The sequence below is a fragment of the Balaenoptera ricei genome, chromosome X (assembly GCF_028023285.1).
Source record: "Balaenoptera ricei isolate mBalRic1 chromosome X, mBalRic1.hap2, whole genome shotgun sequence".
In the NCBI taxonomy this organism is placed as follows: Eukaryota; Metazoa; Chordata; class Mammalia; order Artiodactyla; family Balaenopteridae; genus Balaenoptera; species Balaenoptera ricei.
The window spans coordinates 47,085,507-47,107,821 of record NC_082660.1 but is presented as its reverse complement, the minus strand read 5'-3'; positions in this window follow the sequence as shown (position 1 = coordinate 47,107,821).

Here is a 22,315-nt window from a genome sequence, read left to right as displayed (position 1 = left end):
GTAAAACCTCTTTATGTCCATTAAGAGTCGATGATGGTTGGATTGTAAACAAACGGTGAGGGGTTCATGTTATACCATGGAGCACACACTGGCCATGGAACAGCATGAGGGGACCAGTGTGTACTGATCAGAGGGATCTTCTTCAGGACATGCTGTTAATATTAGGTGGGAGGGGAAGCAAATGGGAGATGCTCATAGTGGGGCCTGCTCTGTGTCTGTGTGTGTGTGTGGTTTAAATACAGGGAAATATTTTTGAAAGGAACAAGGAAGCACCTATAACTAGCCCCACTGGTAGGCACAGGAAGTAGAGAATGTGGAGGAATGTGATGACCTGTGTAGTCCATGTACTGATGTACTAACGGAATCTTTCACAGCAGCCACTTATTCACGTATTATTCGAATAACTCTGTCTAAAGCAAAGTCATGTGGTGAAAACAATACCTGTACCACAGAGCATTTGTGTGTGAGGGTATCTGGAGGGTCTCCAGCAACAGGGTTCTCAAACTTACATGCCCCAGGGCCAGGCAGTTATTGTGCATTAGAGAACGCAGCTCATGTGAGGGTAGGGAAGGGCAGCACATGGGTATGGTAAATGTTCCCTGCCAACCTGCTTCCAGTGTGGGTACGATAGAGAAGATGGGGCTGGCACAGACCCCAGAACCTCACAACAACCTCCTCAGCATCATAAATAGTGGTAATTGTCAGGATAGCAACAGTTGTTACATCTTTACACTGATGTAAACTCCTTGGGAGCATCCCTCAATCTCTTCATCACAGGACACACACACATGTCAGATGAGTAAGATAACCGATCCTCTGAACACAGCATTCAAGGACTAATTAAGACTGACTTAGGAATTGGTTCTGCCCATGTTGAATTAACAGGTTTGGATTATCCTCCCACTTTAAGTAACTAAAAATTTGCACGTGACGGTCTTCAGATGCACTACAACAGGCATGCAGGATGCTGATACCTGAGAGAAGGGGGAAAATGAGGTGAGCACTACAGTTTCCCCCAGCTTACTTCCTGGAGAGGATTTCCAGGCATCAGTGCAGGGAGCGGGAACCCAGACAGAGGCCAGCGTGTGGGTACGATAGAGAAGATGGGGCTTGCGCAGACCCCAGACCCTCACCCTGTCTGAGGGGACATCCACAATGCTGCTATCGCCTACTATCTCTGTGCAGGAATGAGACCCCTGCATGGGCAGGGGTTGTGATTTTCCCAGAGAAGCTGGAGGTCTGGGTTTTTGTCATATTCTGCTTTTTTTTTTTAAATGATAGAAATTAAAGTGAAAAAAATTGTTCTTCAGTCTAACTCTGTGTAAGTCATGTAGAACAATATGTCTGGGAACAGGATTGAGTCTGAGCGCTCCTTTTTGGAGCCCTTTCAGAAGACAGCAGGAGCTCAGGAAATGGTTTGTGAAGTAATGAATGAGTGAATGAATGAACGAACAAATTCAGGAGTTAACATTAACATCCAGAAGGGTCCTTGTTCTCAGCCAGTGATGTTCCCTCTGATTCCCATACAGTCCTCTTTCTCCTCCGTTCCTAGGGTCTTCAGTCGACACTCCAATCCCCCACATCGGTAGGCATCATCACTGCCCTTCAACCCCTTCGTCCACTCGGTGTATCTTCCCAGTACTCACTGCCCACAGCAGCCCACTCTGATTCCTTCTTCCACTTTTCAGCCCCAGCAGAGCCCCATCTGGAATAGATGTCTCCACGGCCTAGCCCGAACACTGGCACTGGTTCTGGCATTGGGTTCTGACATTTCCCTGAGTGTTGATCTCAGCTTGTCCTCTTCATATCAGCTGTGTAACTGGTTCATTCCCTTTCTCTCCCTGTTCCTCCGTCTTCTCCACTGTGAAATAGTATCAATCCTCACAAGCTTTCACGAAGTGTAAATGAGATGATCCCAATAAGAGTTTTCGCAAGGCCTGGCACAGAATAAATGTGAGATAAATATTAGCCAGTATTATTAATGTTTTTGTCATTATTATTGTTTCCAGAGATGCTCTATTTTAACCATCAGTTAACTCCTTCTAACATCCTTGGGAGGTGGTTATTATTATTAATCACTATTTTACAGATGAGTAAACTGATGTACTGTGCATCAGCTCACTAACTTACTCAAGCTCACCAGAGGGGGAAACACCATACTCATACCCAGGTCTGTCTGGTCACAGAGCTCCTGCCCATTACCCCTGTCTGTGCCTTATTCCACATCAATATCAGTGACAGCAGTAGCCACTGATATCAGAAAGACAGTCAAAGCCAATCAAGACCGCATCTGCATAATCCCGGAAAGAAATGTGGTCCCCATCACATGAATTGGAAAGACCAGATATTTGGAATACTCTCAGTCTCAGTGACCACTCCTCTCTGTGCATGTCCTGTGGGCTGGAGAATCCATCCTGTGGGTCTTGTCCTCCAGAGACCTGTTAGTCACCTGCAGGATCATGTCCAAGGCTGAACCCACCTCTCCCTGCTGCTGGGCAAGGCATTCTGAGGCCCCACGTTCTAGGAACCCTCTGCCCCTTGCCCCAGCTGACCCTTCACAACCTCCTTCCTGGCACTCCCTCCTTTGAGTGGCTGCAACAGGCCACATTCACCCCTGATTCTGCTAATAGACCAATGGGCAAGGAGACTGAGGTATCAAAGAGTTAGACAGCTTGCCCAGGGTCTCTCCACTAGTTCATGGCAAAGCCTGGATTCACACACTGCACTCTCTGACTCTGTGTCCTGACGTAAAACAACATTCTCTTCTGCCTCTAGTATAGCAGGTGCTCTTTAAATCGTGCTCAGCTGCCACATGCTTTACACATGATGCCTTCTCATCATCATCAACAGTGGTAATTGTCAGGATAGCAACAGCAGTTACATCTTTACACTGACAGAACCTCAGGAGTTTCCCTCAACCTCTTCATCACAGCACGCACACACGTCATATGAGAAAGATAACTGATCCTCTGAACAGAGCATTCAAGGGCTAATTAAGACTGAACTAGGAATTGGTTTTGGCCATGATGGAGTAACAGGGTCTGGATTTATCCTCCCACTTTAAATAACTAAAAAATTGGAAGTGACAGTTTTCGGATGTGGTACAACAGGCATGCAGGATGTTGATACCTGAGAGATGGGGAAAAATGAGGTGAGCACTACAATTTCCCCCAGCTTACTTCCTGGAGAGGCTTTCCAGGCTTTGGTTCAGAAAGAGGGAACCCATACAGGGGCCAGCATTCTCCCAGAGCTGAGGAAACAGAGTTCAGCACTCAGGGAGGCCAAGGCATCTAGAATTCCTAGAGCACAGGACCAGAGAAAAGGGAGTTGCATGGAGGGGTAGGACTGCAGCGAGCGAGCGAGAGAGAGAGAGAGAGAGAGAGAGAGAGAGTGCTCCCTGGAGATCTGCACAGGGTTCCCTGGGTGTCTCCTGCTGAATTCTGATCAGCACGTGTGTGTGAAGAAACTACCTATGGCTGGGAAAAGAACCACCAAAAAGGAGTGGGCGGAACAACCCCAGAGCTCACAGAGGGATGGAAATAGCTCATCTTCGCCTACCAGAGGGAAGAAAACTCTCATATTATGTAGATATGTATTATGTAGATTACTTAGCAAGATATTACCTCAGTAGTGGGGCAAATTAGCACTAGATTAGTGACTGCTCTTGTCCCATCTAACAGTGCTTGAAAGCAAGCCTGAAAATGGTAAAGTTGTTTCTATTAAAATAGAAATTAGCTGTGGCAAGATAGCTGGAAAATCACAAGCTATTTGTAAATTAAACAACACTTCAAATTAATACAAGGATCAAAGGAGAAATAGAAAATAACAACATATCAAAATTTATGAGGTGATGCCAAAGCTTCATAGAGGGAAATTTATAGCATTAAACGTTTGTATTAGAAAAGGTAAAAGGCCAATGATCATTCAAAGATCAATAATCTTCCTTAAGAAACTAGAAAAATAAAATCAAATTTAACCCAAAGCCAGGAGAAGAAAAGGATAGCAAACATATGAGCTGGAATCAATTAAATAGAATCCAGAAAATCAGTACCCAAAAAATAAACGAAACCAATGGTTGATACTTTGAATAGATTAATAAAATAATAAACCTTTAGCCAGATTGATAAAAAAAAGAGAAAAAGAAGGAGTGACACAAATTACCGAGTTCAGTAATGCCATAGGGCAGGGGTCCCCAACCTTTGGGCCACGGAACTGTACCGCACAGCAGGAGGTGAGCAGGCGGGCGAGCGAACGAAGCTTCATCTGCCGCTCCCCATCGCTCCCCATCACTCACGTTACCGCCTGAACCATCACTCGCATTACTGCCTGATCTATCACTTGCATTACTGCCTGAACTATCCTTCCCCCCTCCCCCCCATCCGTGGAAAAATGGTCTTCCACAAAACCAGTCCCTGGTGCCAAAAAGTTTGGGGACCACTGCCATAGGGGACATCAATACAGAGCTTTCAGATATTAAATGCACAATAAGGGAAGATTTAAAAAATATTATTCAAAATTTGTTGAGAGTATATCTAACGTTAAGTGCTCTCACTACACACACACAACCTAACAAAAAACAAAAATAAAGGGACACAAGGAAATTTTAGGAGGTGTTGAATATGTCTATTACCTTGATAGTGGTGATGGTATTATCAGTGTTTGCATATGTCCAAACTCATCAAATTGTACACATTAAATATAAACAATTTGTTGTATATCAATTATACCTCGATAAAGCTGTTTAAAAAAGGACAGTAGAAAGAACGTTATCTAAAAAAATTTGATACTTAAATAAAATGAGAACATTCCTTGATAAATGCTGAGTAGCAAAGGCCACTCAAAAAGAAATAAAGATGAATAACACTATATCTATTAAGGAATTTAATTCCTTTCCCTAATTTTATGAGGCCATTGTTACCCTGATACCAAACTAGACAAAGACAACACAAGAAAAGAAAACCATAGACCAATATTTTTATGAATATAGACACAAAAATCCTTAATAAAATACTAGCAAACCAAATTATACAGCATGAGCAAGTGGGTTTTATTCCAGAAATGCAACATTGATTTAATATTAGGACTCAATTAAGTTAAATATACCACATCAATAGAATAAAGGACTAAAACCACATTATCATCTCAGTAGCTGCATAAAAAGCATTGGGCAAAATTCAGCATCCCTTCATGATAAAAACACTCAAACTAGAAATAGAAAGAAACATCTTCAACCTGATATAAGACATCTACGAAAAACCCACAGCTAACACAGTACTTAATGGTGAAAGACAGAAATGCTTCCCCCTAAAATCAGGAACAATGCAAGGATGTCATCTCTCACCACTTCTAGCCTACATTGTTCTGGAGGTTCTGGACAGGACTATTAGGCAAAGGAAAGAAATAAAATGAATCTACATTGGAAAAGAAGTAAAACTTTTCTATTTGCAGATGACATAATCCTGTGTGTAGAAAATCCTAAAGAACCCCACCCCCCTGCACAAAACTATTAGACCTAATACAGGGGCTCAACAAGGTTACAATACAAGATCATATACAAAAATCAATTGTATTTCTATACACTTACAATGAATAATTCAAAAATGAAATTAAGAAAACAGTTCCATTTACAATAGCATCAGAAGGATAATATACTTAGGAATAAACTTAACAAATGACATACAAGACTTGTACACTGAAAACTACACAAAACATTGTTGAGTGAAATTAAAGAAGATCTAAATAAGTGGAAAGGCACCTCACATTCACGGATTGGAAGACTTAGTGTTAAGATGGCAATACTCCCCTAGTAGACCTACTGATTCAATAAAATCCCTATCAAAATTTGAACTGCTCTTTCCCCGCAGAAATTAACAATCTGATCCTAGAATTCTAACAATAGCAAATAAAAGTGTCCCTGAATGGATGAAACAGTCTTGAAAAAGAAGAACAAAGTTCAAGTACTTACACTTCCCAGTTTCAAAACCCACTACAAAGCTACTATAATCAAGACAGTATTGTACTGACATAAGGATAGTATATAGACAGATAATGGAATGGAATGGAGAGTCCAGAAACAAACCCATATCTCTGTGGTCAATTGATTATTGTCAGGGGTGCCAAGGCCATTCAATGGCAAAGAATAATGTTTCAACAAATGATCTTGGGATAACTGGATGTTCACATGCAAAAGAATGAATTTAGACCTATACCTCACACTGTATACAACAATTAACTAAAAATTGATCAAAAAGCTAAATGTAAGAGCTAAAACTATAAAACACTCAGAAGAAAACGTAGATGTAAATGTTAATAATCTTGGATTAGGCAATGATTTCCTAGGTATGATACAAAAAGAACGAGCAAGAGAAGAAACAAAAATAGGTAATTTGGAATCATCAAAATTAAAACTTTTATCCTTTAAAGGACACTATCAAGAAAGTGAAAAGACAACCCATAGTATGGGAGAAATTGCTTGCAAATCATATACATTATACGGGACTTGTATCCAGAATATACAAAGAAATCTTACAACTCAATACAAAAGACAAACCACACAGTTAAAAAATGGGCAAAGGATTTGAATAGAAATTTCTCCAAAGAAGATATACAAATAGCCCATGAGCACATGAGAAGGTGCTCAACATCATTAGCTTCAGGAAAACAAAAATCAAAGGCACAATGAGATACCACTTCACACGCACTGGGATAGCTACAATAAAACAGACAGATAATAAGTGTGAAGAAATTGGAAGCCTCATACAGTGCTGGTTGAAGTGTAAAATGGTACAGCTGCTTTGGAAAACAATATGGCAGGTCCTCAAAAGTTAAATATAGGGTTACCATATGACCCAGCAATTCCTCTCCTAGGTATATACCACAAAGAAATAAAAACTTATGTATACTCAAAAAAACTTGTATATGATGTTCATAGTAGCATTATTCATAATTGCCAAAAAGTACAAACAATAGAAATATCCATGAACTGACAACTGGATAAATAAATATGGTACATTTTTACAATGGAATGTTATTCAAAAATAATAAGAAATGAAGTACATGATGGATGAGCCTTAAAAACATTTTGTTAAATCACAAGAAGCCAGTCATAAAGAACAATATATTGTATGCTTCCATTTATGTGAAATGCTCAGAACAGGCAGACAGACAGAAAGTACATTGGTAGATGCCTAGGGTTAGCGTTTCTCGTTGGGGTGATTAAAATGTTCTTAAATGTTCTTAAGTTGTGGTGATGGTTGCACAATTTTGTGAACATACTAGATATCACTGAGTTGTTCACATTAAAGGAATACTTTGTGTGATATGTGAATTATATTCCAATAAAGCTGTTAAAATTGATATAAGTAAATAAATTAATTAAATAACACTTCAGTCCATGTCAGATATTCCAATAATCCCAAAGCTTCTCTGGAAATGACTGAGTCCTGCAATTGCTGGCATGTCATGTGGTGGATGATAACTGTATTACTTGTTGTGTGATAACAAAGGAAAGCAAGTCAAAGTTCTATTCCTGCAACAACTTGCAGCTCAGTACAGGAGATTGTCCAACACTTGGTACACACAAGTTATAGATTAGTGACTTCACAGATATCTCCTCCGTACTGACTCAAGGATTGAGGGAGTGTTCTTCCAGTCAGGAGCATAAAGACTATTCAAGTCAATAAATATTCAGTAAGCTCACAATGTTTCAGGCAGTATCTTGAATCAGCATCCCACATTGTATGTTCCAGCCAATCTGAACCTCTTTCTGTTCATCACATTCCCCATGCTGTCTCTGATTTCCACAACCTCATACATGCTGTTGTAAACAACCTCATACATCCTCTGTCAGGGATGGTTCCCTCCATCTTCATCTGGTCAATTCCTGCTTACCTTCAGCTCTCAGGTTACACTTATCTTTCTCTAGGGGGCTTTATCTGTCCCTCTGAAATTAGGTTATTTCCTGCTATGTGCAGACAAATCCATATAATTACCTTCTCTCTGATAGAAAGCACTTATCCCAGTTCCTTGTCAGTGCTTGTTTTATCGAATGTCTCCCAACAGACTAGGAGTCCTTGAGGGTAGAGATTGTACATGTCTTTTCCTCCCTTGAACCCCAGAACCTACCATAATCTGGGAGACACAGTGTTACATATTCATTGCTTACACAGCATCCAGGCTTCAGAAGGCACTGATATACTTCATCTTACAAAAAAGATTAGAAGGAAATATACCAAAATATTGAATAATCTCTAGATCATGGGGTTATAAGTGATTTTAATTTTCTTATTTATCCTTTTGTTTTCAAATTATCCATAAAAACCAAGTCTAGTTTTTATAATGAGAAATAAAAAAATCAAATTTATTAACTGAAGTCTTCCATTCAGATTTAACCTTTGTTGGATGAACAGGAATTTGATGTATGATTTCATATTTGATTATTTCCCCATTCTAACATCTGATATTGAACTAAAACAATGAATATGTAACACCGTGTCTCTCAGATTATGTTAGGTTCTGGGGTTCAAGGGAGGAAAAGACATGTACAATCTCTACCCTCAAGGACTCCTAGTCTGTTGGGAGACATTCGATAAAACAAGCACTGACAAGGAACTGGGATAAGTGCTTTCTATCAGAGAGAAGGTAATTATATGGATTTGTCTGCACATAGCAGGAAATAACCTAATTTCAGAGGGACAGATAAAGCCCCCTAGAGAAAGATAAGTGTAACCTGAGAGCTGAAGGTAAGCAGGAATTGACCAGATGAAGATGGAGGGAACCATCCCTGACAGAGGATGTATGAGGCAGCTGCATGAATAGCCCAGGAATTCAAATTATCTTGATTTTTCTTGACTATCAGGGTTTGATCAGGAGACAGAAGTCACACTAGTGATTTGAACAGAAAGAATTTAATATAAAGAATTGTTACCTACATATAAAGTTATTCACTAGTAACTAAACAGGTAAAAAAAGGGATCACAGAGGTAGCAACTGCAGGAAGCAGCTTCCCATTCCTAGGATGAAAGGAACCAACGGAAGAGGTTTAATTATTAAAACTTAGAAGATAAGAGGATATTCAGCCATAAAAAGGAATGAAGCACAGATACATGCTACAACTTCGATGAACTGTGAAAACATTGCTCTAAGTGAAAGAAATCAGTCACACTAGACCACATATTGCATGATTCCATTCATGTCAAAGTCCAAAACAGAGAAATCTACAGAGACAGAAGATAGTTTAGAGGCTGCCAGTGGCTGGGAGGGTGGGGATAGGGAGTATAGGAAATATGGGGGGGGGGATGTGATAGCTACAGGGTACAGGTTTTTTTAAAAATTGTGGTAAAATATGCATAACATAAAATATACTATTTTAACCATTTTTAAGTACACAGTTTAGTGACATTAAGTACATTTGCACTGATGTGCAACCATCACCACCACCCATCTCCAGAACATTATTCATCTTTCCAAATTGAATCTCTCTACCCAGTCAACTCCCCACCCCCCTCCTCCCATCCCTGGAAGCCACCATTCCCTGCTTTCTTCCTTTTTTAAAAAAATATATTATTTTATTTATTTTTTTATACAGCAGGTTCTTATTAGTCATCAATTTTATACACATCAGTGTATACATGTGAATCCCAATCGCCCAATTCAGCACACCACCATCCCCACCCCCCCGCGGTTTTCCCCCCTTGGTGTCCATACGTTTGTTCTCTACATCTGTGTCTCAACTTCTGCCCTGCAAACCGGTTCATCTGTACCATTTTTCTAGGTTCCGCATACATGCGTTAATATACGATATTTGTTTTTCTCTTTCTGACTTACTTCACTCTGTATGACAGTCTCTAGATCCATCCACGTCTCAACAAATGACTCAATTTCGTTCCTTTTTATGGTTGAGTAATATTCCATTGTATATATGTACTACAACGTCTTTATCCATTCGTCTGTTGATGGGCATTTAAGTTGCTTCCATGACCTGGCTAGTGTAAATAGTGCTGCAATGAACACTGGGGTGCATGTGTCTTTTTGAATTATGGTTTTCGCAGGGTATATGCCCAGTAGTGGGATTGCTGGGTCGTATGGTAGTTCTATTTTTAGTTTTTTAAGGAACCTCCACAGTGTTCTCCATAGTGGCTGTATCAATTTACATTCCCACCAACAGTGCAAGAGGGTTCCCTTTTCTTCACACCCTCTCCAGCATTTGTTATTTGTAGATTTTCTGATGATGCCCATTCTAACTGGTGTGAGGTAATACCTCATTGTAGTTTTGATTTGCATTCCTCTAATAATTAGTGATGTTGAGCAGCTTTTCATGTGCTTCTTGGCCATCTGTATGTCTTCTGTGGAGAAATGTCTATTTAGGTCTTCTGCTCATTTTTGGATTGGGTTGTTTGTTTCTTTAATATTGAGCTGCATGAGCTGTTTATATATTTTGGAGATTAATCCTTTGTCCATTGATTCATTTGCAAATATTATCTCCCATTCTGAAGGTTGTCTTTTTGTCTTGTTTATGGTTTCCTTTGCTGTGCAAAAGCTTTTAAGTCTCATTAGGTCCCATTGGTTTATTTTTGTTTTTATTTCCATTACTCTAGGAAGTGGATCAAAAAAGATCGTGCTGTGATTTATGTCAAAGAGTGTTTTTCCTATGTTTTCCTCTAAGAGTTTTATAGTGTCCAGTCTTAAATTTAGGTCTCAAATCCATTTTGAGTTTATTTTTGTGTATGGTGTTAGGGAGTGTTCTAATTTCATTCTTTTACATGTAGCTGTCCAGTTTTCCCAGCACCACTTATTGAAGAGACTGTCTTTTCTCCATTGTATATCTTTGCCTCCTTTGTCATAGATTAGTTGACCATAGGTGCGTGGGTTTATCTCTGGGCTTTGTATCCTGTTCCATTGATCTATATTTATGTTTTTGTGCCAGTACTATATTGTCTTGATGACTGTAGCTTTGTAGTATAGTCTGAAGTCAGGGAGTCTGATTCCTCCAGCTCCGTTTTTTTCCCTCAAGACTGCTTTGGCTATTCAGGGTCTTTTGTGTCTCCATATAAATTTTAAGATTTTTTGTTCTAGTTCTGTAAAAAATGCCATTGGTAATTTGATAGGGATTGCATTGAGTCTGTAGATTGCTTTGGGTAGTATAGTCATTTTCACAATGTTGATTCTTCCAATCCAAGAACATGGTACATCTCTCTATCTGTTGGTATCATCTTTAATTTCTTTCATCAGTGTTTTATAGTTTTCTGCATACAGGTCTTTTGTCTCCCTAGGTAAGTTTATTCCTAGGTATTTTATTCTTTTTGTTGCAATGGTAAACGGGAGCAAATTTAATCAGAGAAGTGAGAAAATGCAGAAACAGAGGAAAACAGTCAAAGAAGACAAAATACTATTAGTTTAGTCATAAAACAAAGTCAAGGACCTTTAGTTCCTCCTCAAGAGCTATAGGTAATATTCTGAGCCATGTTCTTGAGTTGCTTTGCGGATACTAAAACCCCCACCAGGTGGAGGAAGTTAACTGCATGCTGACCACCAGCACATAGACCCCAGACTGGTTGGAACCAGAAGATTGATGATTGAGATTCCCAAAACATCCTGTTACCTCACCTTCAACCAACCAGAGAATTGAGCATGAACTGATCATGCACCCCATGACCCTCTCTTTCATCTTGCCTTTAAAAACTCTTCCCTGAAAGCCTTCTGGGAGTTCAGGTCTTTTAAGCATGAGCTGCATGTCCTCTTGCTTGGACCCATGTTGATCACCTTAGAGTAAATGTTGTACTTTCCTTCACCACGAATCGGTGTCAGTAGTTTGGCTTTACAACACTTGGGTGAATGGGCCCAAGTTTGGTTTGGTAGCATTTCAAAAACAGTGGCAAAAGAAAGTCTTTTTCGGACACACAAAATCTAAGAGCCTCCATCACCAGCAGCCCCATCCTACAAGAAATGTTAAGGGAAGTCCTTCAGGAGGAAGGAAAATGACAGCAAATGGAAACATAGATCTACACAAAGGAGTGGAGAACACCTGAAATAGTAACTGCATGGGCAAAGGTATGAGAATTTTTCCTACTATTTAAACTTTTTCAAAGATATTTACTGTTTATGAAAAACCACAATGCAGTGTAGGGATTTAAACATACTATGTGAAAGTAAAATGTATGAAAATACCTCGCAAATGTTGACTGCAGAGAAATTGAGTATTACTGTAATATTCTCATAGTATAATCTAGCTAAATAAAAATACTTTTATCTTACAGCAATAGACTTTTAAGTAATAAAAGTATATGTGAGGGGCTTCCCTGGTGGCGCAGTGGTTGAGAATCTGCCTGCCAATGCAGGGGACACAGGTTCGAGCCCTGGTCTGGGAAGATCCCACATGCTGCGGAGCAACTAGGCCCGTGAGCCACAACTACTGAGCCTGCGCGTCTGGAGCCTGTGCTCCGCAACAAGAGAGGCCGCGACAGTGAGAGGCCCGCGCACCGCGATGAAGAGTGGCCCCCGCTCACCACAACTAGAGAAAGCCCTCGCACAGAAACGAAGACCCAACACACCCAAAAATAAATAAATAAATAAATAAATTTATATTAAAAAAAAGTATATGTGATAAGTTCAAGATCAAACACTAACAAAACAAAATTTATTGCTAATAAGCCTACAAAGGGGAAAAATGAACCACACACACACACACAAAGTACCAAAAAAGGAAGAAAAAAAGCACAAAGGGAACAAAGGGCAGGTGGAACAGAAACAAAATCAGCCTCCCAGGAACAGTCCTGACTTACTATTTCTGTCACATTCAGTTATAGGCTGAGAGCAGCCTGTGGGAAGTGTAGTCTAGTAAAAATGTGGAGATGGATTTCAGAATGCAGCAGCTGGTGCCCTCAGACAATTAAATTCCCTGCCCTCAGATTCCTGAGACACACTTCCTAATGGCACTCACACTGTCTAGAAAACTCTTCCCCCCATCCTAGGTAACTTCTCCTATTCCTTCTGTTCTGAGGTTCCTGGCACCTCAGGCAAGCTCCTCTGACTTCCTTAAAAAGGCAAATAAATGCTGACAAAATCCCCTTCATTCCCTCTAAACCAGGTAGTACTTGCAAGTTTGTTGTAATTGTTCGTAGAATTGTCCGTCTCTCCCAAGCCCATGGGAGTGTGATTTCAGCATTGTAACTCCAATGCCCAGCTCAGTGTTCTGGAATTCACAGCACACCCACCCCCTCTTCAGAGGAGTGCAGGGTTGTTCCAAATGCCTGTAGCTTTGTTCCTCTAGATATCCCTGTGTCCTGGTCCCTCACCATCTTCAAGTATCTGCTCAAATGTCTCCTTCTCAATGAGGCTGACCCTGAACACCCATTTAAACCTGCATACCCAGCGATCAGCACTGCCAGGCCTCCTTTCCTTCACTACTTTTCTAATAACACATACCACACTGCATCATTTGTTGATTTATTAAATTCATTGTTTATTGCTGTCTCCCCCACTAGAATATAAACTCAACAAGGGCAGATTTTAGATTGCTTAGTGCACTGGTGCATCCTCGGCTCCTACAACACTGCCAGGCGCATAGATGATCCTCAATAAACGTCAGTTCCTGGAATGAATGAAGTGCCTGGTGCAGAGTAGGTGCTCAGTGAATGGCAGCCTTTATTACTGTTGTTTTCCCGGTTGAGCGATGCTGGAGGGGAGACAGTCAATGAGAGAACAGTGCAAATTGCTGGACATAGAAGAAGGAGGAAGTTATTGGATGTGGTCACCACCCACCTAGTTTCCCAGACCAGAGCCCTGGCAATTGTTCCCAACTGAGTAGGTGCTTCTCACTCCCGCAGAGTAGGGGCCATCCCCATTAGTCAGCCTGTCCATATCCAGCACAGAGAGGGGCACTGAGGCAGAAAGCAGGAGCTGGATCCTTTGTACTTTCCTCTATGACCACTCATCAAACCTCATGTTTACTTTTTAAGTGTTTCAAACTCCCAGTCACCCTGTGTTTGATTGTAAATATTAAAAATGGATATCTTACCATGAAAAATATGAATGTTTTCACTGCAATCTGATCTCTTCCTTCTGCTAAAGAACAATCAAGTGTAATAACCATGATTATTTCTGCCAATCACCATGGGCTGAAGACATAAAACTCTAATAGGAATGATTAGGCCCATTTAACTGAAGAGGAAACTGAGGCCTAGCAAAGGAAATAACTGGACTAAGGTTAATACAATCAATAAGAGACAAAGCTCTGATTTAGCACCTCAACCTGTGAACTTTCTATCACACGTGTCCTGGAAAATATTCACACTTCTGGGAAAAACTATTATAATTTAAACTCAAATAATGGGAGTGGACTCATAAGCAGATATGAATACTTGGCCAATTTCCTGTACAACAAACAGAGGTTAAAACTGCTTAAGAATTCACAAGTGAAATAATAAAGTTTTGCTGGATAGAAAATGATGAAGGCTCATTAAAACACCCTGAATGAAAAAAGGTCTAATTTTGGCTCATTTAAAAGTAATTATAAATGTAATTTTTACATGGTTGATATATACAACCTAAGAGACAACACATGAATCTTTAATTTTCTGCCAGATAATAGGTATCATATTATATAAAACATTCTATTTTGTTTGAGCTGTCTTTAATGTTTTTTCATTGGTCTTTTTTTTTAAAAGGTAGAATACTTAAAAAGTCATGTAACTCCAACGATACAGAAAAAGGAAATAGCCCACACACAAACACTATTAACATTTTTGCATATCACCGTCCAGGCATTTTTCTCTCTCTATGTGTGAGTATGGGTATACATATACATAATTTACAACATTTAAAATATACTTTATATACAATTTTTGCCCAGCATGTTTTGTTAAAGTGTTTTATTGTTAAATTTATGTATTTTCCTTTAAAATGCAGTACATTTAAAAGCAAATATGGAACCCTGAACATGTAGCAAAAGAGAACAGTAAGGGAAAAATCTGAGATAATATAAATCTTACATTAAAATCTAGGTGAAATACTGAATCAGTACTTGATTGAAATGACATGATTTTTGTGTATCAACATTATATGTCCAGAAAAGCAAAAGAATCAGTTAGAAAATATCTTAGAATAAAATACTGAGAAAATCCAAAATGAAATCTGTAGTTCTTCATAGACGAAAACAATGAAATTTTACTTACCACTCTAAAAGAGAATTTAAATGAATTAAGAGACTCTCAAGATAGTTTGGTGGTGAGGCTGTTGGTTGGCTGGGGTTGAGATGAGGGGTGACAGTCACCATGGCCCTCCACAGTTGTGGATCCTCCAGGACGCAGTGATGTCATGGTACTACTTCACAATTATAAGATTAAAAAAAAATAAATTTATTTATTTATTTTTGGCTGTGTTGGGTCTTCATTTCTGTGCGAGGGCTTTCTCCAGTTGCGGCGAGCGGGGGCCATTCTTCATCGCGGTGCGCGGGCCTCTCACTGTCGCGGGCTCTCCCGTTGCGGAGCACAGGCTCCAGACGCGCAGGCTCAGTAGTTGTGGCTCAAGGGCTTAGTTGCTCCGTGGCATGTGGGATCTTCCCAGACCAGGGCTCAAACCCGTGTCCCCTGCATTGGCAGGCAGATTCTTAACCCCTGTGCCACCAGGGAAGCCCACAATTATAAGATTTTGTTGCCATGGCTCACTTAGTGTGCTATTTATGGGAGTTATTAATCAGCATCACATGAGTTCATATGTCTTCAATCTTAATGTCTCTGCTTTGTCTATATCCAATTGAGGGGTGGGGAATAAAAATATTATACTATGTGACACGGAGCTGTGGTGTACTCAAGTCCCAAATGCTATTGACAGATATCAGGCATGTACCTTGATCAGATGATCTGTAAGTTATTAATATTATGCTCACCCATCAGTGATCCTGAAGGAATATAATCTTTTGTGGGACAGGGATATTTGTCTGTTTTGTGAAATGCTGTACCCCACACATCCAGAACATTGTCTGGCACATAGTAGGCACTTAATAAATTGATGTAGATTGAACGGATTGCTCTGGCTCCCCATGAAACTAAGAGAACTTCCAGGTCAAGGGCTCTAGATTTTGGAAGTCTGTTCTCCAGGACACAGCTAGAATCCTGCTTAACATCACTGAATGTTGACTCAATGAATGAAATAGTTTCCAGAGTTAAGTCATTAAGTATCTCCCTCAGAGTTGTTACTTTCTTGGCAGTCCATCTGAACTATGACTTGATACTTTTACTTAAATAAAAAATTCCATTTGGCAAAAAACTAAACACACTCAACTAATTAAAATTAAATACAGCAAAACAAAATAAGACTATAAACTTTTAAAATATAACGTTCAGACTAGGTATAAGTAATAATAAAAATTGCATAATTCTACATATTCATAGAGACAAAATAGAATGGTAGTTCCCAGGGTCTGGATGGAAGGGGGAATGAGGTGTTGTTTTCTAACTGATATAGAGTTTCAGTTTTGCAAAATGAAAAGGGTTCTAGAGATTGGCTGCACAGCAGTGTGAATGTACTTAACACTACTGAACTGTACACTTAAAAATGCTTAAGATGGTATATCAAAACCAGCCTTCACACCAAAGACATTAGACACACAGAGTCTACACAGGGACACTCCCACATAAAAACACCTCTTCAAGACAGTAGATAGCTGTTTCTCCTAAATTCATAGAAACAGAGAAAGTTAAATAAAATGAAAAGGCAGAGTAACTACTTCCAGTCAAAAGACTAAGAGAAATCCCCTGAAAGAACGAATAATGAAATAGACCTCACCAGTCTACCCAGACCCTGAGTTAAAAAAAGTAGTAATAGGGCTTCCCTGGTGGTGCAATGGTTGAGAATCTGCCTGCTAATGCAGGGGACACGGGTTCGAGCCCTGGTCTGGGAAGATTCCCACATGCCACAGAGCAGCTAGGCCCGTGAGCCACAATTACTGAGCCTGCGCGTCTGGAGCCTGTGCTCCACAACAAGAGAGGCCGCGATAGTGAGAGGCCCGCACACTGCGATGAAGAGTGGCTCCTGCTTGCCACAACTAGAGAAAGCCCTAGCACAGAAACGAAGACCTAACACAGCCATAAATAAATAAATTAATTAAAAACAAACAAACAGACAAAAAACACTTGTCTCTCTTCTAAAAAAAAAAAGTAGTAATAAAAATTACTGAATTAAGAAAGATTACCAGTAGAAACACAGATCACTGTAACAAGGAACTAGAAAATGTAAAGATGAAGTAATCAAAAATGGATAATTTAATTGCTGAGATAAAAAGCAATGTAGAAGCAATGAATAGCAAATTAAATGACACAGGAGAACAAACAAATGATCTGGAAGATAGAATAATGGGAATCACCAAATCAGAACAGCAGACAGAAAGAGAAATTAAAAAAAGAAAACAGCATACAAAATCTATGGGATAATAGAAAATGTGCCAATCTATGCACAATAGGGGTTCTAGAAGGAGAAGAGAGAGAAAAGGAGCTCGAACCTGTATTTGAAGAAATTATGACTGAAAACTTCCCAAACCTAAAGAAAGAAACTGATATCCAGGTACAGGAAGCACAGAGTCCCAAACAAGATGAACCCCAACAGACCCACACCAAGACGTCATAATTAAAATGGCAAAAGTTAGAGATAAAGAGAGGATTCTAAAAGCAGCAAGAGAAAAACAAAGAGTCAGTTACAATGGAACCCCCATTAGGCTATAAGCTGATTTTTCTGCAGACACTTTGCAGGCCAAAGGTAGTGGCATGATATATTCAAAGTCCTGAAAGGGAAAAACCTGCAACCTAGGATACTCTCCTAGCAAGATTATCATTTAGAATAGAAGAAGAGAAAGAATTTCTCAGACAAGAAAAAACTAAAAGAATTCAGCAATACTAAACTTAACCTAAAAGAAATATTGAAGGGTCTTCTCTAAAGAGAAAAGAAGGAATAATCTATAGGAAAGGGAAAATCACAATAGGAAAGGGAAATACATAAAAGGATTAAAGATAACTTAAATAAGCCAGTACATATATTAAAAAACAATGAAAAAATTGTAAAAGTGATTATAACTACAGTTAACAGTAAAAGGATAAACATGGAGATGCAAAATAAGACACCAAAATCACAAAATGGTAGGGAGGAGAGTATAAAAATGTAGATCGTTTAGAATGTGTTTGAACTTGAATGAATATCAGTTAAAAGTAAGTAGATATAGTTATGGGCCAACATACTTGAACTCCATGGTAATCACAAATTGAAAACATGCAATAGATTCATAAATACCAAAAAGAAAGGAACTCAAGCATACTACAAAAGAAAATCATCAAACCACAAAAGTAAAAACAAAATGAAGAAGAGATGAATAAAGAACTACAAAAACAACTGGAAAACAGAATTAAAATGGCAGTAAGTACATATCTATCAATTATTACTTTAAATGTCAATGGACTAAATGCTCTGATCAGAAGGCATAGAGTGGCAGATTGGATAAAAATACAAGAACTTGCAATATTCTGCTTACAGGAGACTCACTTCAGGGTGAAAGACACACATAGACTGAAATTGAGGGGATAGAAAAAGATACTTGATGCAAATGGAAACGACAAGAAAGCAGGGTAGCAATATTCATATCAGACAAAATAGACTTTAAAACAAAGGCCACAAAGAAAGACAAAGAAAGGCAGTATATAATGATAGAGTGATAATACAATAAGAGCATATTACAATCATTAACATATATGCACTCAATATAGGAACACCTAAATATATAAAACAAATACTAACAGACATAAAGGGAGAAATTGACAATAATATAATAATAGTAAGGAGGCTTTATCACCCCACTGACATCAATGAACAGATCATCTAGACAGAAAATCTATAAGATGACAGAGGTCCTAAATCACACAATAGATCTGTTGGACAGAATTGATATCTATAAAACACTACATTTAACAAAGACAGAAATACACATTCTTTTCAAGCACTCATGGAATGTTCTGTAGTATAAGCCACATACAAGGTCACAAAACAAGCCTCAACAAATTTAAGAGGATAGAAATTATTTCAAGCATCTTTTTTGACCGCAATGGTATGAAAGTAGAAATCAACCATTGAAAGAAAAACAGGAAAAGAATGAACAAATGGAGACCAAGTCACATGCTACTAAAAAAAAAAAACGTGAACCAATCGGTCAATGATGTAATCAAAGACGAAATCAGAAAAACGTCCAGACAAAATGAAAGTGAAAACACAAGTTTACAGAATTTGTGGGATGCAGCAAAAGCAGTTCTAAGTGGGAAGTTCATAGCAATACAGGCCTTCATCAAGAAACAAGAAAAATCTCATATAAACAACCTAATCTAACACCTAAAATAATTAGAAAAAGAAGAACAAACAAAACCCAAAATCAGCAGAAGGAAGGAAATAAGAAAGTCAGAGAGGAAATAAATAAAACAGAGATCGAAAAAACAATAGAAGAGATAAGTAAAACCAAGAGCTGCTTTTTTAAAAAAGATAAACAAAATTGACAAGCTTCTAGCCAGGGTCATCAAGAAGACAAGAGAGGAGGCCCAAATAAACAAAATAAGAAATGAAAGAGAAGAAATACCAAGCGATACCACAGAAATACAAATCATAAGAGAATACTATGAACAGTTATGTGCCAACAAATTGAGCAGCCTAGAAGAAATGGACACATTTCTATTAACATTCAGCCTGCTAAAGCTGAGTCAAGAAAAAACAGCTAATTTGAACAGACCAATCACTAGAAGTGAAATAGAATCTGTAATAAAACAACTTCCTGCAAACAGAAGTCCAGGACCAGACAGCTTCACTGAGAAATTCTACCAAACATACAAAGAAGAACTTATACCTATGCTTCTCAAACTATTCCAAAACATCGAAGAGGAAGGAATGCTTTCAAGCTCATTCTAGGAGGACAACATCACTTTAATACCAAAACCAGACAAAGACTCCACAAAAAAGATAATTACAGGCCAATATCATTGATGAACTTAGATGCAAAACTCTTCAACAAAATATTATCAAACTGAATTCAACAATACATTAAAAGGATCATATTCCATGATCAAGTTGGATTTATCCCAAGGATGCAAGGATGGGTCAATATCCACAAATGAATCAATGTGAACACTCCCAAAGTCATTCTATGAGGCTACCATCACCTTGATACCAAAACCAGAAAAAGAAAAGTACAGGCCAATATTTTTGATGAATATAGATGCAAAAATCCTCAACAAAATATTAGCAAACCAAATCCAACAATACATAAAAGGATTGTACACCATGGTCAAGTTGGATTCATCCCAGGGTCACAAGGATGGTTCAACATACGCAAATCAATCAATGTGATACACCACTTTAAGAAAAGGAAAGACAAAAACCATGATCTTCTATGTTTTTTCCTATGGATCCTCTATGATCATCTCAATAGAGAAAAATCATTTGCAAAAATTCAACGTCTTTTCATGATAAAAACTCTCACCAAAGTGGATATAGAGGGAACATATCTCAACATAAGAAAGACCATTTGTGAAAACCCACAGCCAACATAATGCTCAACAGTGAAAAGCTGAAAACCTTCCCTGCTGAATTGAGGAACAAGACAACGATGTCCCCTCTCACCACTTCTATTCAACATTGTATTGGAAGTCCTAGCCACAGCAATCAGACAAGAAAAAGAAATAAAAGGTGTCCAAATTGGAAGGGAAGAGATAAAACTGTTACTATTTGCATATGACATGATACTCTATGTAGAGAACCCTAAAGTCTCCACACAAAAGCTATTAGAACTAGTAAATGAATTCAGCAAGGTAGCAGGATACAAGATTAATATACAGAAATCTGTTGCTTTTCTTTACACTAATAATGGAATATCAGATAAAGAAAGTAAAAATAAATCCCATTTAAAGTCAAGTAAAAAAAAAACCCTAGGAATAAACTTAACCAAGGAGGTGAAATACCTATACGCTGAAAACTATAAAACTGTAATAAAGGAAACTGAAGATAATTCAAAGAAATGGAAAACTACCCTGTGCTCTTGGATTGGAAGAATTAATATTGTTAAAATGGACATACTACCCAAAGCAATCTACAGATTTAATGCAATCCCTATCAAAATACCCAGGAAATTTTTCACAGAACTAGAACAAATAATCCTAAAATTTATATGGAATAACAAAAGACCCAGAATTGTCAAAGCAATCCTGAGAAAAACGAACAAAGCTGGAGGTATAAGCCCTCCAGATTTCAGACTATACTACAAAGCTACAGTAATCAAAACAGTGTGATATTGGCACAGAAACAGACTAATAGATGAAAGGAACAGAATAGAAAGCCCAGAAGTAAACCCACGCACCTACGGTCAATTAACCTATGACAAAGGAGGCAAGAATATGTAATGGAGAAAAGACAGTCTCTTCAACAGGTGGTGTTGGGAAAGCTGGACAGCTACATGTAAATCAATGAAATTATAATACTCCCTCACTCCATACACAAAAATAAACTCAAAATGATTTAAAGACCTAAATATAAGACATGACACCATAAAATTCCTAGAAGGGAACATAGACAAAACTTTCATGACATAAATTGTAGCCATATTTCTTAGATCAGTCTCCCAAGGCAAAAGAAATAAAAACAAAAATAAACAAATGGGACCTAATTAAACTTAAAATCTTTTGTACAGCAAAGGAAACCATCAGGAAAATGAAAAGACAACCTATGGAATGGGAGAAAATATTTGCAAATGACGCAACCAACAAGGAGTTAATAGACAAAATATCCAAAAAGCTCATACAACTCAGTAGCAAAAAAACAAAGAACCCAATCAAAAAATGGGCAGAAGACCTAAATAGACATTTTTCAAAGACATACAGATAGCCAATGGGCACGTGAAAAGTTGCTCAACATCGCTAATTATTAGAGAAATGCAAATCACAACCACAATGAGGTTTCACCTCACACCTGTCAGAATGGCCATCATCAAAAAGTCTACAAATAATAACTGCTAGAGAGAATGTGCACAAAAGGGAACCCTCTTGCACTGTTGGTGGGAATGTAAATTGGCGCAGCCACTATGAAGAACAGTATGGAAGTTTCTTAAAAAACTAAAAATAGAGTTACCATAAGATCCAGCAATCTCACTCCTAGGTATATATTCGGAAAAAATGAAAACTCTAAGTCAAAAAGATACATGCACCCCAATGTTCATAGCAGCACTATTTATAGTAGCCAAGACAGGGAAGCAACCCAAGTGACCATCAACAGATGATTGGCTTAAGAAGATGTGATATATACA